Here is a 6094-nt window from a genome sequence, read left to right as displayed (position 1 = left end):
TGCGCCATAGGAACCTTTGATAGTGCGTATAAAGTGTACGGCACCGGTAGCTGTTGTTGCATAGAGTGCATGCATTGCCTTCCTAGTTCCAAGTTATGATGTGCACAATGTAAGTTTGGAGGAACTGCTTTATTATCAGCATTCAGTACTGACTGAGCAGTGCTGTGAATTGCAATGAGGCCTGCACGGGTAAACCCCTCACAGCCTACCCACGTGTCAACTCAGCAGGAGGCGCAGCAACACGCGCAGCACCGTCCGCTCCGGACTACGCCGGGAATTCCCCGCAGGGGCAACCGCGGCGCGTCGGGGATTAACTTGCGGTGACACATAATCCGCCGGGAGGACGGCGCTATCACCGGCGCATGGCTGCACTCTGCAGCGAGGCGTGCGCCGCGTCTGCCCGCCGGCCGGCGGCGAGGACCTGTATGCCGACCGGTGCAGGAAGCACACTCACCCAGGTGACATCGGGAACACACTCACCCGGGTGATATGGGGAGCACACTCACCCAGGTGATATCGGGAGCACACTCACCCGGCTGACATCGGGATCACACTCACACCAGTGCTATCGGGAGCACACGCAACCGGGGGATATCGGGAGCACACGCACCCAGGTGATATTGGGAGCACACTCACCAGGCTGACATCGGAGCACACTCACCCCGGTGATTTGAGACGCACACGCATCCGGGTGATATCGCGAGCACACGCACCCGGATGACATCGGGAGCACACTCACCCGGGTGACATCCGGGCTGCAGGACGGGCGCCGAGCGCGCGTAGGCCTGGCAGCGGTGAGGCGTCACAATGGGCAGGCACCCGGGCTCCTCCGGCTGCTGACAACACTGCTGCCCGTCGGCGTTGACCCCTGCCAGGTCACGGAGGTCACGACCGCTGCTGTCAAGCTACACTGATAACGGTCGTTATTTTCTAGTGGCCCCACCTGTGTCAGCATCCAACGTTCCATGGCCTGACGAGTTAGCATCCAAAATTGCCCACATCAGCTGCGGTGAAGGAAGCGAACACATGCAGCTGGTTGCACGTCTCAAACCAATGACCTTGAGGTCACCAGCGAGACCTTACGACACTTGCGCGCAGTACCAGCCGACACAGAGCCTCAGTTCCGCGGCACAGTCTCGCGACAGCCACCCGCTTGCAGATTAAAGGACATCAAGTGAGGACCATGCATATCAAGTAGCTGGAAAGGACAAGCCAGTGGAACTGCGCGGCGACCTTTGCAGAAGCCTACATTGGCGTGCAATACCAAGGTTGAGAGTTGATGTCGCCAGTAAAGACATACGAGTAGGCTCAAACGGGTTCGAAGATAGAGGAAAATGGCTGTCCGCTCTGATGTCCTCCCCGCCGTGCAACAACATTATATATGAGACACGTCCTAAAACACGCACCAAGACCTCCACATGGCCGAGTCGACACCAGGAAATGCAAACTAAGTGCTGAACATGGATGCAACAGAAGAAGCCCAGTGTTTTTGGGTGTGGTAAGCGTTCATCTTCCATGCTGGCAGTGGGCAGGTACCGGCGTGAGAGCTTCAAGGGCGTGCGATTACGCGTGAGCATATGTGTTGTGCTCACTTACCTCATTTGTTTATCGTTTATCGGCTGTAGCACATTACTAATGTGGCATTGGTCGCCGCAATGCTGGCCATGGTTGTAACGATGCTCAACGTAATATATCACTCAGGCGATGCAACTCATAATTGCGATGCAATCTACACTACACCCTCAGCCGCGTATATCGCAATATTTATGCTTAGAGGTTTAATTCTTGCATAGGGGGAGGAGCGACTCAAAAGCTGGGGGCGTCAATACTAGTATTAAAGCCGATTCCTCCCATGTGTCGCTATAGGGCTCTCGGAAAGTGGAGGTCCCATGGCAGCCACAGATCCCTCTCCCCGTTCCCGCGTCCATGAATACTCTGATAGAAGCACGGCTTCAGATGCCCTTCAGATAATAGGGGTGTGGTGCGGACCGTGGACTGATGGGTAGCAGGGGTTCGTCACTGCTGCTGGCCGCGGCTGAAGGGCAGAGGCAGCGACTGAGGGACAGAGGCAGCGGCTGAGGGACAAAGGCGGTGGCTGAGGGGCGGATGCAGCGACTGAGGGACAAAGACGGTGGCTGAGGGGCGGATGCAGCGACTGAGGGACAAAGACGATGGCTGAGGGGCGGATGCAGCGGCTGAGGGACAGAGGCAGCGGCCTCACGCTCACCTGGCGTGGCCGCCGTGTGTGCCAGGTCGTGGTGGAGCAGCTCGGCCCAGACTGCCAGCAGCGCCGTCACAAAGGGGTGTCGTCGGCGACCGGTGTGCGTCAGCCGGTTGGATATGCGCAGCGCCGCTGGCAGTGGGCCGCCTGCCATGCTTTGGACTCGTGCCGCCGACACCCCTGTCAACACAGCCGCCGTCAGATCCGCTAAGTCGCCACAGCAGCCGTCAGACCCGCCGAGTCGACATAGCGGCCGTTAGACCATCTGCCGAGTCAACACAGCGGCCGTCAGACCCGCCGAGTCGACACAACGGCCACCAGACCACCTGCCGAGTCGATACAGCGGCCGTCAGACCCGCCGAGTCGACACAGCAGCCGTCAGACCACCCGCCGAGTCGATACAGCGGCCGTCAGACCCGCCGAGTCGACACAACGGCCACCAGACCACCTGCCGAGTCGACACAGCAGCCGTCAGACCACCTGCCGAGTCGACACAGCGGCCGTCAGACCACCTGTCGAGTCGATACAGCTGCCGTCAGACCCGCCGAGTCTACACAGCGGCCGTCAGACCCGCCGAATCTACACAGCGGCAGTCAGACCTACCGAGCCGACATGCGACTCGGCCTGGCTCGCAGACAGCAGCTGAGTCATGACGACAGGACAGGTCGCAGCGCACGACGCCGCCACGACTCTGCTAGAAACGGTGCGTAGACGTGTGAAACCATTGATGCACAATGGACATAATTTGTGAGGCTCGCCAGGGCCATCATTTCTTACCGACTGAAGGCAGTAGTGCCCCCAGCGGGCCTCTGTGGGGGAGAGGGGGGGGGGGGTACTAAAGCCCGCCTTTACCAGATCGGGCCTCTATCTTGGGTACACTGCTGATTTCATATGATTAGCTGTGCTCCCACGACAACGCGGAGCATTAATAGACTCGTTTTCATCTTCTGACACTGAAAAAATCATTTACCTGGATGAAACTCTAGTGTCAAATCAACGAACATCATTGGTTTGTGGCCAAGCGAACGTAAGTTCTCGGAGTGGCCCCGTACGTCGGCGACCGCCACCCAGAGCATGGCCAGACTGGGGGACCGAGAGTAAAAGCACCAGCACTGTACATCCAAAGGACATGCTGAGGTGGAATGGGTTTTGGGTACAATCAAATTCATTTAGAGCTACTGAGAACAGCAAACGAAGTAAGTGCTTCACTCCACACCCAAAGGAAAACCAGCTCTTCTTTTCTTCTGACTCGGAATTAGTCATTAGCCATCAGTGCCTAGTTTCATAACACGACAGAGTGAGCCAAAGCACCTCTAGAGTGCCACGCATCGACATACTAGCTGCAGACAAACTCATTTACGTTCGTGATTTCGCTTAATGTGCTGGGCGCGGTCACGAAATCGGCTGGTTGGTTAGCCGGCAGCACCGGGTCGGCTAACAGCTGACCCCTATACGGGCCAGCTGCAACCATGCTCGTAACGTATAGCAGAGCTCCGTGACAGTTCACGCCACATTTCTGTCAGCTACGTCGCATGTTCGGGGTGTGGCAAACAGCTCACTCCCTATGCGCCAACAGGCAGCTAGCGTCTCCCGAGTGTATGACAGCTAGTATACCGTCTGAGTAAGCCGAAGACAGCAGCCGAGAGAGCGCGCTGTGCGAAGCTCTCCACCCCGCACGCTGAGTATGACAGCCAGCATACCGTCTGAGTAAGCTGGAGTCAGCAGGCGAGAGAGTGCGCTGTATGAACCTCCCCATCCCGCGCGAACAGCTGGCATACCATCTGAGTAAGCTGGAGTCAGCAGGCGAGAGAGTGCGCTGTATGAACCTCCCCATCCCGCACGAACAGCTGGCATACCATCTGAGTAAGCTGGAGTCAGCAGGCGAGAGAGTGCGCTGTGTGAACCTCCCCATCCCGCACGAACAGCTGGCATACCATCTGAGTAAGCTGGAGTCAGCAGGCGAGAGAGTGCGCTGTATGAACCTCCCCATCCCGCACGCTGCACGTTGTTGCAACGACCGTCAAGGGACCTGGAAATAAATACGTGTAAGACGGTGGCACTGTCCACAAGTTAGGACAGCACCAATCACCATCAACATCATCGCTATCATCCCAATTTTCACGCTGTTTAACCATGCAGCCACAACATAATGTACGGTATGAATGAACGCAAGTGTCGCAAGAGTGCATTGTGTTTCAGGCACCCTTGCTTATCCAGTTAGTCACAGTGACCTGACTTAACTACCTGACTGCAGCGTGACCTGACTGGGGCGCCAGGTCACGCTACCTGACCCACTTTGCGTGACCGGTGTTCGTCCATCGTCCAATAACTACAATCGCGAGCACTGGGTGGGGGGGGGGGGGGGGGGGGGGGGGGGGAGGCACGCACGCTAGTTTGTTATCTGGCTGTCAACCATGAAACAGTCGAACAAGCGAGTCATCTTGGCGCTGGCTTTGCCCGTGACGGGCGGCATTTTCAGTTTTAAACCGTAATGGTTGACAAATACATCTTGCGTCAGTTCCAACGTGACTGCACGCTGCCATCGGTTGCACCACAGACACAGTCACGCGCCGTAATCCATCGATTTGAACATTACTTCCTGAATCCAAAGTGTTCGAAAGGTTCAGCTGGCGGCAGACTGAGCCGCTGACCTGGTGTCACCGCGCGGCGAGACGCGTCCTTGAAGCAATGACCTCACATCCGCGCCCCGAGCTCAGCAGTGGGAGCTCCCTTGCAGAGGAACGGCTGACTCACCTGAACTTCTGCGCCTTGCAGGTGACCTCTGCCGGCTGCGGACAGCGCTCGTCGGTGGTGCTGGTGTCCCGGTCACTGTTGAAGGTGTCAGATGGCCTCTCCCGTTCATCCCTGACGTCGCTGGTGAGGGAGGGTCAAGGTCAGTGTCGGCGCACGACCCCAGCCTGGCCATCCACGGATCTCATCAGCGTTCCCAACCTGGCCAACCGCGGATCTCATCAGCGTTCCCAACCTGGCCAATCGCGGATCTCATCAGTGTTCCCAACCTGCCCATCCGCGGATTTCACCAGCGTTCCCAACTTGGCCATCCGCGGATCTCATCAGGGTTCTCAACCTGGCCATCTGCGGATCTCATCAGCGCTCCCATCCTGGTCAACCGCGGATCTTATCAGTCTGCTAAAAGTTGGTGGCTGACCCGATGTGTGGTTCACGAGGGTGGAAATGCTCCTAACCATCTCCACAACTACGCCCGCCGCGAAAAGCTGTTCGAAACTGTCCTTTTCGGCCCTCTATTGTCAAGTGTTCCCGCCATGGCAATGAGCTATGTGCGTTTTGAAGGAAATAATGCGTCATCTACGGTTACGTAATTAAACAATTCAACTACGGAATTAAGCACTTGAATCGCGTTATTAACCAATGCTATTAAGAAATCTGGCAATTTTAATAGGTAATTAATCCATGGCTCTTAAGTAAACAGCTTGTGACATCAGCATAACCAACGGACAAAACATGCGTTTTTGGTCGTGAAAGCTCGGCATCATCTAGCTGCTTTGCATTCATCGCGGATGAAAGCTGTCTGATAGTTAGTTCTGCTCCTGCTTTCTGCTTAAAAGAACAGCCTTAACCTCCGCCCGGCCGGGGATCTGAGACAACTGCACCCAGCCAGGGGGAAGTTGACTTCCTCCTAGGATCTTAAACTTTCAGACGCCGCATGAGAAATGCAAAGACACGGCGTAGTGAAGATCTCGTGGAATTATGAAGGATGCACACCAAATTGTTGGTCTTAGGTAAATACAAGGTTGTCAGAGGTCACGAAAGGTCAGAAGCGGTCGTTCTGATAGATGCAGTCAAAACTATGTTAGCACGTCAAGATGGATGTTAAGGCCATGGACATGGGCG

Source organism: Pollicipes pollicipes, unplaced genomic scaffold (genome assembly GCF_011947565.3).
Source record: "Pollicipes pollicipes isolate AB1234 unplaced genomic scaffold, Ppol_2.1 Scaffold_4219;HRSCAF=4965_pilon_pilon_pilon, whole genome shotgun sequence".
Lineage (NCBI taxonomy): Eukaryota > Metazoa > Arthropoda > Thecostraca > Pollicipedomorpha > Pollicipedidae > Pollicipes > Pollicipes pollicipes.
This window is presented reverse-complemented; position numbering follows the sequence as displayed.